The sequence below is a fragment of the Puma concolor genome, chromosome C1 (assembly GCF_028749965.1).
Source record: "Puma concolor isolate L17-30 chromosome C1, mPumCon1.1.hap2, whole genome shotgun sequence".
NCBI lineage: Eukaryota > Metazoa > Chordata > Mammalia > Carnivora > Felidae > Puma > Puma concolor.
Genome location: NC_141674.1, coordinates 106081977 through 106093806, shown reverse-complemented (window position 1 = coordinate 106093806; position 11830 = coordinate 106081977). Strand labels below are relative to the sequence as shown.

Here is an 11830-nt window from a genome sequence, read left to right as displayed (position 1 = left end):
CTATACAAAAATTATTTATTTTTGTGTGTAAATATTTATTACCCTGTTGTAAGCAGTACATTTATAAAAAAGTATTTATTTATTTTGAGAAGGAGAGAGCGAGTGTGAGGAGGGGAGGGGCAGAGAGAGAGAGAGAGAGAGAGAGAGAGAGAGAGAATCCCAAGCAGGCTCCATGCTGTCAGTACAGAGTTCCATGTGGGGCTCGAACTCACGAGCCATGAGATCATGACCTGAGCCAAAATCGAGAGTCGGACGCTTAACACATTGATCCACCACAGCACCCCATAAGCAGTGTATTAAACGGTAGGAGGATGAGGGGCGCCTGGGTGGCTCGCTTGGTTAAGCGTCTGACTTCAGCTCAGGTCACGATCTCACGGTCTGTGAGTTCGAGCCCCGCGTCGGGCTCTGTGCTGACAGCTCAGAGCCTGGAGCCCGTTTCGGATTCTGTGTCTCCCTCTCTCTCTGCCCCTCCCCTGCTCATGCTCTGTCTCTCTCTGTCTCAAAAATAAATAAAAACATTAAAAAAAAAAAAAAGAAAGAAACGGTAGGAGGATGAAACAAACTAGTAAGACACAGCTCTGACTTCACGAACATTATAGACTAGTGAAAGACATATAGACCCATAATGAAATAAATGCTAATTATGCAAGCTCAGGAATGAAGTATTAATTCTTTTTTGTAATGTTTATTTATTTGGTTTGAGAGAGAAAGAACAAACGGGAGGGGCAGAGAGAGGGAGAAAGAGAATCCCAAGCAGGCTCCAGGCTGTCAGTGAAGAGCCTGACGTGGGGTTCAATCTCACCAACCATGAGATCATGACCTGAGCCAAAATCAAGAGTCAATGGCTTAACCAGCTGAGCCATCCAGGTGCCCCATGAGTCATTAATTCTTTTTTTAATTTCTATTTTCTTATTAAAAAATATTTTTTGATGTTTATTCACTCTTGAGAGAGAGAGACAGAGCACGAGTGGAGGAGGGGCAGAGAGAGAGGGAGACACAGAATCCAAAGCAGGCTCCAGGCTCTGAGCTGTCAGCACAGAGCCCAATGCGGGGCTTGAACCCACGAACTGTGAGATCATGACCTGAGACAAAATAGAACGCTTAACTGACTGAGCCACCCAGGCGCCCCATGAATCATGAATTCTTGTGAGCTTCATTGAGAACAGAGCTTTGAAAGATCTGAATGGGTGGGAAAGATGGAGGTGGGGTGGGTAGAGGGAGGGAGGGCAAATCAGGCAGAAAGTTTTGGGTGAACGAGGGGCCGCCGAGAGAACTAAGGAATGGTGAGGGGGTTGGGTTACCCTAGAGTAGGGTGCAAGGCATCTACAGTAGATCTGAGGTGAGCAAAGTGGATTGGAGTTCAAGCCTGGAAGGCCTTGAATGCCTTCCATGTCCAAGAAGTTCATACTTTATTTTATAGATACACAGGCATTTAGTAGACATCAAATATTTTTGAGCAGGAGACAGACATGACCAGATCTATATCTGGCCATGTTGTAAAAAGCAAATAACAGATGGAGAACAAAATGGAGATGCAAGAAACTGGAGAAAAGTCAACACTTAGGAGACACTGCACATACTCTTGTCTCCTCTCAAAGAAACACTACTGCACAGAATGACTCCTGAACTTTTTTGAAGGTTAAGTATGGGTTTGGCAGATGGGGACGTGGGAAAAGGCATTTTGGACCCAAAGAACAGCATATTCAAATGTGCAGGCATGAGAGAGAACTTTCAGCAATCTGCAAGTAGTTTCTGTTGAGCTTTGAAAGGGCCAAAGCTGAGCTTGAGAGGTGTCTAACTCCCCACTGGGCAAATCTACACCATTCTGTTATTTTGATCTGGGATTTTTTTTTTCCTTCTGCCTAAAGAGCCTCTTTTAGAATTTCCTTTGGTACGGATATATGGACAACAAATTTACTCTGCTCCTATATGTATTTGGATTTGTATATAGATTTTCTATTCCAGTGCACTAATATCTACACTTGACCAGTACCACACATTTATACTTGTTTTCATATCTAATGGTTTAGTCTTCCCCCTTATCACTCTCCTTTTCTAGAATTCTTCCTGAATATTCTTGCTTTTTACTTTTTCCATTTGCTCTTTAGAATCAGTTTGGCACTTTATAAAAAATCCTGCTAGTATTTTTATTTAGATCACATTAAATTTATATCTTTTTTTAAGTTTATTTTTTTATTTTGAGGAGGGGAGGGGCAGAGAGAGAGAGGGTGGGTGAGAATCCCAAGCAGGCTCTGCACTGTCAGCGCAGGCTGATGCGATGCGGGGCTCGAACTCATGAACTGCGAGATCATGATCTGAGCGGAAGCCAAGAGTCAGACACTTAAACGACTGAGCCACCCAGGTGCCCCATATATATATCTTAACTAGGGAAAGTTGACCGCATCATACTACTGAATCTTCTCATCTAAGAAGGAGAGATGCCTTTATATTTTTCCTGTACTCTTTTGTGCCCTTAAAGATACTGTTCATTTCTTGCTAAACTTTTTTTCAAGTTTAGGATGTTTACCTGTTATTATTATTTTTTTTTACAGTTTAAATGGGGTCTTTTCCAACATAATTTCTTGTTAGATGTATATTTGAAAGCTGTTGGTTGTTGTTGTTGTTATGTTGGTTTTTGTACTCAGATACCTTATCTTGAATTCTCTTTTTGTTTATATGTTTTTTGGTTGATTCTCTTCGATTTTTTTGAGTCAATAAGTGTCTCATCCACAGAGGCAAATTTTACCCCTTTCTTTCTGATTTTTACATCTGATTTCTTCTTCATTTGTTCGCATTAGAAAAAACTTCCAAAATGATACCAGAATTGATAGGTCCTGACCTAAAAACATTATTATTTTTATAGGTAAAATTCCTGGATGTACATAATTAATTTAACTAACCCCCCAAAATCAAAATTTATAGTTTCCAGTGTTCGCAGTTACAAAAAAAAAAAAAAGACTGCAATTAATGATTGACATTTTTTTTTTTAAAGTTTTTTTTTTTCAACGTTTATTTATTTTTGGGACAGAGAGAGACAGAGCATGAACGGGAGAGGGGCAGAGAGAGAGGGAGACTCAGAATCGGAAACAGGCTCCAGGCTCTGAGCCATCAGCCCAGAGCCTGACGCGGGGCTCGAACTCACGGACCGCGAGATCGTGACCTGGCTGAAGTCGGACGCTTAACCGACTGCGCCACCCAGGCGCCCCAATGATTGACATTTTAACAGAGAAAACTTTAATTGTGCAATTAAATCTGACATTATATAATTTTTTAATTTTAGAGAGGGAGAGAGAGTGCAAGCAGGAGAGAGGAGGGTAGAAGGGGGGAGAGAGAGAGAGAGAGAGAGAGAGAGAGAGAGAGTGACTCTTATGCAGGTTCCACGCTCAGTGTGGAGCCCAAGACAGGAATCCATCTCATGACCATGGATCATGACCTGAGCCCAAATCAAGAGTTGGAAGCTCACCCGACGGAGCCACCCAGACACCCCTGAACATTTTAAACTATACAAAAAGTGAGAGAGTAGTAGAGTGAAGCCTCATTTACACATCATCCATCTTGAACAAGTGTCAACATTTTCCAATCTTATGTCATCTATTCCTCTTCCATTTTTTAAAATTTAGTATTTTAAAGCAAATCGCAGATATCATTTCACTCATAATCATTATACGTCTCTGAGGAATCTTTTAAATATAATCACCATGCCATTGGCATGCCAAACAAATTTAACAAATTAGCCAAACAAAATCGTTTCCTAATATCATTTACTGTTCAGTCCATTTAAAAATTTTTCCCGTTGTTTAAAGGTGTCTTTTTACTGTCTATTCAAATCAGTATCCAAACAGTTTTACACATTGCACTTGGCTGTTACTAAGTGTTCTTCATTCCATGACAGTCACACCCCTACCTGCACTCCCCCGAACACACACTTTTTTTTCTTCCTATAATTGATTTCATGGAGAAGCCAGATCATTTGGCCAGCAGAATGTGTCATACCCTAGATTTGGCTGATTGCTTGCTCTTTCTGAATCTAAGGTCCTAGCTCTCTTCACCACTGCAATACACCTTGTTTCTCACTATACGTCACAGATGTTGTGACGAGGAAATGAAACCTTGCAAGTGATAGCCCATTAAACTTTTAGTGACACAGATATTCTAGAAATCCTGGGCAGTTTCATTCTTTTTACAATATGTATCCTTTTGGCTGAATCTTCAGGCTCTTCTGCCCTTGAAAAGCCTTTATGAGTCATTGACAGGCTTCATAACACTTATAAGCTGAGTTTGTCCAAGGACTTCAAGAATCTACTTTTTCACTTCTGGGTGAAGTCTAAGCCTAAAGGCTTGGTTTCCTCAGACTCTATATATATAGATTTGACAAGGTAAAGATGTTACGCTTTTGCAGATGACAAGATTGTATATATACAAAATTCTAAGGAATTAACTAAAAAACTATTAGAACTAATAAATGAGCTCAGCAAAACTGCAAGGTACAAGATCAATATATGGAAATTAATGTTGGGACACCTGGGTTGCTCAGTTGGTTAAGTATCTGTCTCTTGGTTTCAGCTCAGGTTGTGATCTCACAGTTTGAGTTCAAGCCCCGCATCAGGTTCCATGTTAACAGCACAAGCCTGCTTGGGATCCTCTCTTTCCTTCTCTCTCTCTCTGCCCCTCCCCCACTCGTTCTCTCCCTCTTCCTCTCTCAAAAATAATAGATAGATAGATAGATAGATAGAAATTAAGGTTATTTCTATAGAGTAGCAATGAACAGACTGACAATGAAATCAGGAAAAAAATGTCATGGTGCCTGGGTAATTCGGTCGGTTGAGCATCTGACTCTTGATTTCTGCTCAGGGCCATGATCCCAGGGTCGTGGGATCGAGCCCTGTGTTGGGATCTGAACTGAGCATGGAACTTGTTTAAGATTCTCTCACTCTATGGGGCACTTGGGTGGCTCAGTCGGTTAGGTGACCGACTTTGACTCAGGTCACGATCTCGCAGCTTGTGAGTTCAAGTCCCTCATCAGGCTCCCTGGTCTCAGCAAGGATCCTGCTTCGTTCCTCTGTCTCCCTCTCTCTCTCTGCCCCCCGCCCTGCTCATTCTCTCTCAAAATAAAATAAAAGATTCTCTCCCTCTCTCCCTCTGTCCCTTTTCCCCTGCTTGTGCACTCTCTCTCTAAAATAATAATTTTTAAAAATGTCATTTATAATAGCATCAAAAAGAATAAAATACTTAGGAACAAATCTAACTAAAGTGTAATATTTATCCTCTTAAAACTACAAAACACTGGTGAAAGAAATTCAGAAAACCCAAATAAATGGAAAGACATCCCATGTTCATGGATTGGAAGGTAATATCATTAAGATGGCTGTATTCCCCAAATTGATCTATAGATTCAAAACAATTCCTATCAAATCCCAGGGCTGCTTCTTTGTAGAAATTAACAAGCTGACACTAAAATCATATGAACATTCAAGGGACCAAGAATAGCTAAGACAGTCTTGAAAAAACAAAGTTGGAGGACTCACACTTGCCAGTTTCAAAAGTTACTACAAACCAACAGGAATGAAGACAGTGTATTACTGGCATGAGGATATAGATCAATGGAATAGGATTAAAAACAGAAATAAGCTCATGTATGTTCAACTGAATTTCAACAGGGGTACCAAGATAAATCAATGGTGAAAGAATAGTCTTTTCAACAAATGGTGCCAGGGCAAATGAATAACCTCATATAAAAGAATAAAGCTGAAATGCTACTTCACACCATATACAAAATTAATTCAAAATGGTTTAAAAATCCAAATGTAAGAGCTAAAACCATAAAACTCTTAGAAAATATATAGGGATAAATATTCTTGGCTTTTCTTAGACATGACACTACAAGTACAAGCAACAAAAGAAAAAAACAGATAAATGGATTTCATCAACACTAAGAACTGCATCAAAGTGTCACTCAAATGAGTGAAAGACAACCTAGAGAATGGGAGAAAATATTTCCAAATCATATATCTAATAAGCAATTGCTATCCAGAATATACAAAGAACACCTGCAACTCAACAACAAAACAACCCAGTGTAAAACTGGGCAAAGGACTAAACAGACATTTCTCCAAAGAAAATATTCAGATGATTGTTAAATATATGAAAATATGCTCTTTACTGGTTATTAAGGAAGTGCAGATCAAAACCATAATGAGATGTCACTTCACACCCATCAGGATGGCTATTACAAAAAAGCAGAAAATATTAAGTGTGGCAAGGGTGTAGAGAAGTTGTAACTCTTGAAATATTGCTGCTGGGAATGTAAAATGGTGAAACTGCTGTGTAAACAGTTTGATAGTTCCTCAAAAAATTAAACATAGAATTACCATGTGATCTGGGGTGTGTGGGTGGCTCAGCTGCTTGAGCATCTGACTCTTGGTTTCAGCCCAGGTCTGATCTTACGGTTAATGAGTTCAAGCCCCACATTGGGCTCTGCACTGACAGTGTGAAACTTGCTTGAAATTCTCTCTCTCTGCCCCTGCCTGGATCTCTCTCTCTCTCTCTCTCTCCCCCTCTCAAAAATAAACATTAAAAAAATTTACATAAAGGGAATCATACAGTAGGAATTCTTTGTTGCTTGGATTCTTTTCATCAAAATTGTGTTTGCGAGATTCGTTTATTTTCTGAAGGCATAGTTCATTCTTGTAGTAGCACTAGAGTCTCTGGGAAAATATACTGCTATTTTTGTATCCACTTTACTTTTGACAGGCAGTTTAGTACCTTCCAATTTTAAATGTTTAAAAATGATGTTACTATTGGGGCAGTTAAGCATCTGACTTCGGCTCAGGTCATGATCTCATGAGTCAGGTCCGTGAGTTCAAGCCCTGCATTGGGCTCTGTGCTGACAGCTCAGAGCCTGGAGCCTGCTTCAGATTCTGTGTCTCCCTCTCTCTGTTCCTCCCCTGCTCACACTCTGTCCCTCAAAACTGAATAAACATTAAAAAAATAAATAAAAATAAATTAAAAAGAACTGTTCATGCCTACATGAAAGACTACTTACCAATACCCCCTCCCTGGTGAAAAAACCCAGGTCTTTACCTGGTTATTGTGTTCAGCTCTAAGACCAGGATTTTTGGCTGATATATACACATAGTCTTCTTCGTCAATTTGGAAATGGCCCCTTGAGGCCTGGCAACCTAAAATGTATCTGATATCTAATATAGCTTTAAGATAAAGAAGAAACAGGGTAACTATATGAAAAGCCTACCTCTGGAAAGGGGTGAATGTATGGAAAATAGCACACAGCTGTCATTTTTCTACAGCATCTATTATATCCTGATCGGCAGGAATATAGAAGAGTCTCCTTGTTGGTAAAGTGAGTTTCTTGGCCAGCCAACTGGGAACCTCTAGGTCTGTTCTCTGTAAAGATCTTCCTTATTGTCCACCATGACCTCTGGCTCTTCCTACTAGATGATCTTTCTGGTCCTTATTCTCCATGGCTATGCCAGAGGTGGGCATAAGGAAAATGCCCTTTTTGGAGACTACTCAACTTTAGCTGTGAGCCTAGAAAAGAAACAGACTGTTAGGTTTGGGGTTTCTTTGGAAATATAGTTCCCATAAAAGGTTCAATGCTTTCTGCTAGTTATCACAGCCAAAGAAAAGAAAAAAAATTTTTCCTAGTCACTATAGCCAAAGGGATGCAAAGCTTTGAGAGGCTAATGTTGGAGCCTACACCTATTCCTGGAACTAGGGGTGAAGTTGCTTCTATCTCAAGCCCAGGAGTGTGTGTGTTTTGGGGGATGGTCCCCATTTTAAGATCCCCTTCTATTGCCATTAGAAGGGGAAATGGAAACTAAGTGACAAAAATAATTTACATTGTCAGACATTCTTTGGGTCAGGTGTTTTCAACTTTTCTTCACTATTGCAGAGAAGACAGATGTTCACATTTATGACATATTTCCATGATACATTCACAGCATAATGCCAGTCTCTGATAGCTATCTATAAAATTTCCCCCCTTCCTCTCCCAGAAGGCATATTGAAATGCACACATATCAAAGTGATGTTATTATAGAGATAACCTGAATCTGCTCCAATTAATTCTTAGATATATCACTTGCAAATTTCAGTACTTTATTACTACTAACAAATTTATTGTGACTTACCTTGCAATTGATTGTTAACACACCAAGTGTATCACAGTCATTATATACTTGTGGGAAGGGTCTTATCTTTGGTACCCCAAGTACTCCTTAGTTATGTCTTAATTTATCTCTTGGTAAAACTAAACTTCCTCCTTAGAGCAAACATTGCCAAGTAATAGAAAGAAACACCCAGGATAAAGGGGCATGTCCACTGGGATCAAGTATTTCTAGTGAAAAATGCACCAGATAATCTATACAGAAAGTATTAGAAATAATGTGTATTTTTAATTTAGAACATTCCTATTATCCCCAATTATTCCCCATATTCTCTTTTGAGGGGGGCTGGGTACAGTATACTTTATTGATGGTCCATGACAAGGCATGACTCCCCAAACCCCTCTCCTTCTTCAGGGGATCTGGGATGGAAATGGTGTGGAGATTGGGAGATTCTCAGTGTGTTGGGGGATGATTTGGGGAAGAACTCCCCAACAGCTGAGGGCCTCTCACTTCATCTTGCTCTTGCTGAGGCTGGCAGCCGGGGGCTGTTACTCCTTGGAGGCCATATATACCATAAGGTCCACCACCCAGGTGCTGTAGCCAAATTCATTGTCATACCAGGAAATGAGGTTGACAAAGTGGTCAAAGTGGTCACTGAGAGCGACGCCAGCCCCAGCATCAAAGGTGGAAGAGTGAATGTCTCTGTTAAAGTCACAGGAGACAACCTGGTCCTCAGTGTAGCCCAGGATGCCCTTGAGGGGGCCCTCTGATACCTGCTTCACCACCTTCTTGATGTCATCGTATATGGCATCTTCCTCCAGGTGGCAAGTCAGATCCATGACATTGGGGGTGAGGACATGGAAGGCTATGCCAGTGAGCTCATTCAGCTCGGGGCTGACCTTGCCCACAGCCTGGCGGCACCAGTAGAAGGATAATGTTCTGGGCAGCCCTTCGGCCATCACACCACAGCTTCCCAGAGAGGCCACCCATGGTCTTCTGGGTGGCAGAATGGCATGGACTGTGGCCATGAGCCCCTCCATGATGCCAAAATTGTCATGGAACACCTTGGCCAGTGGGGCCAAGCAGCTGGTGGTGCAAGAGGCATTGCTGACAATCTTGAGAGAGTTGTCATACTTCTCATGGTTCATGCCTATCACAAACACGGGGGTATCAGCTAAGGTACAGAGATGATGACCCTCTTGGCCTCACCCTTCAAGTGAGCCCAAGCCTTCTCCATGGTGATGAAGACCCCAGTGGACTCCACAACATAGCACCAGCATCACTCCATTTGATGTTGTCAGGATCTCGGTCCTGGAAGATGGAGATGATGGGTTTTCCATTGACGACAAGTTTCCTGTTCTCAGCCTTGAATGTGCCATTGAATCAGTCATGGGTGAGCTTGATAGAAATAACAGAACTGCATTAGCTGTGGGTGGAATCATACTGGAGCATGTAGACCATGCAGTTGAGGTCAATGGAGAGGTCACTGATGTTGAAAGCAGCCCTGTTGACCAGGTGCCCATATAGCCAAATCCATTTACTCCGACCTTTACCATCGTGTCTTCGGGACACGGCTGGCACTGCACCAGAAGATGTAGCTGTCTGTAGAATGGGGAGGAGTAGAGAGTCCTGTTTTCTTTCCTCAAAGTGTAAACTGGATAATTTTAGCACAAAGGTAATTAATTTTCTAGTCTCCTATATTCTATTCAGGGTATTCTTCATCTCATTTTTGTGTATTTCTTGGGCAGAAGGGTCAGTCATAAGTGAGCTATTTCAACTATGGAAATAATGTTATTTGTTACTAAACCCCGAGCACAAAGTTAATCACTTGGGTAAATTAACAGAGAATAAAACTAACATCAGTATCATCCTAAAATTCAGAGCCTTTTTCTTTAAGACTAAACAAGAAGTTCCTCAGAGAAACGTGAAGCAGCTAACGTTGAGGGTACATAAGGCTAAGAGAGGGTGACTTTAAAACCTGGAGAAGGCACTAAGCTTCCTTATTCTGCTTTCATTTCCCTTTTCCATATCATTCAGGCGATGTTTCTTCATCTGTGATGGAAAGGAAGCAGCATTCTACATAAAATTTAGTACTATAGCAGATTTCTTTGTTTTTAATCTCTCTATAGATCTTCTTCAACATATGATGGAGTTACAACCACACAAACCCATCATAAATTGAAACTATTATAGTTGAAAATGCATTTGATACACCAAACCTACTAAACACCATAGCTTAGCCTTGTCTACCTTAAACACACTCAGAACACTTATATCAGCCTACAACTGGGTAACATCCTCTAACACACACAAAGCCTATTGTATAATAAAGTGTTGAATGTGACCTCATCTAATGTCTAATGTAATAAAGTGTTGAATAGCCGATGAATACTGTACTGAAAGCGAGAAATGGAATGGTTGTGTGGGTACAATTATAAGTGCCCTGGTGGTTTACCCTCGTGACTATGTGGCTGATGCCCTGCTGCAGATGATGTGGATGGAGTATCGTACCACACTTCACCAGCCTAGGGAAACATCAAAATTCAAAATCTGAAGTAAGGTTTCTACTGAATGTGTATCACTTTTGTACCATCATAAAGTTGAAAAATTGTAAGTCGGGGATCATCTGTGGCAAACTTGCAACTGCCAGGGTGGCCCATTTCAAAGAAACCTACCATACAAAAACCCAGTTTACAGCGTTAGAGTGTTGCAGGATGATTTTGCTTTTATAATTTTTTTTTAAAAATTTTTTTAACGTTTATTTTTGAGACAGAGAGAGACAGAGCACAAATGGGAGAGGGTCAGAAAGAGAAGGAGACACAGAATCTGAAACAGGCTCCAGGCTCTGAGCTGTCAGCACAGAGCCTGACACAGGGCTCAAACTCATGGACCGTGAGATCATGACCTGAGCCGAAGTCGGACGCTCAACCGACTGAGCCACGCAGGCGCCCCAGATTTTACTTCTATAAAATGGATTACGTGTACATGGGGTAGACCAGGTAATGACATGCTCCCTTAATGTATTTAAATACTATACATTTTTGTAGACTTATACATACCAGGAAAACAAAATCTGCAGAGAAACTTGAGACTAAAAGCCTCAGGGGGGAGGGAAAAAAAAAAGAAAGAAAGAAAAAAGGCCTTAGAAACCACTGCCAAATGGGTTATGAATCAGAAGTGAAGATAAAACATGTAGAAAATTATAATTAGGAGAATCAATCCAACAAATATTCCTCAGTTATGGCCTACATATGTGTTAAGCCACAGAACAATACAAAGATGAGTAAGATAGGATTCTGTATTCTCAAGTTAGCTGGTGAGATAAAACTGCCTGGGTGGCTCAGTCGGTTAAGCATCTGACTTGGGCTCAGGTCATGATCTCAGGGTTCGTGAGTTCGAGCCCCGCGTCTGGCTTTGAACTGATAGCTCAGAGCTGGGAGCCTGCTTCGGATTCTGTGTCTCCGTCTTTCTCTGTCCCTCCCCTGCTCTCTCTCACTCTCTCTCTCTCTCCTCTCAAAAAATAAACAAACATTAAAGAAATAAAATGAAAACAATCTTATGTAATAAAATATGGAATAAGTTCAAACTCTGGGGTATAATTTGCAAATGTCATAAAAGTATGTAGAAAAGATGAGTGGGCTAGTTAGAGAAGGCTCCATGGAAAGGCAGTGCTTGCAGTACGTCTTACAAGACAAGAGAAGTCAAGA

General features: G+C 40.9%; 1 pseudogene; it reads right to left on the bottom strand.

The window, feature by feature from the left end:
• Positions 1–8474: 8474 nt before the first annotated feature.
• On the bottom strand, positions 8475–9679 carry LOC112871743 (glyceraldehyde-3-phosphate dehydrogenase pseudogene; annotated as a pseudogene).
• Positions 9680–11830: the final 2151 nt, after the last annotated feature.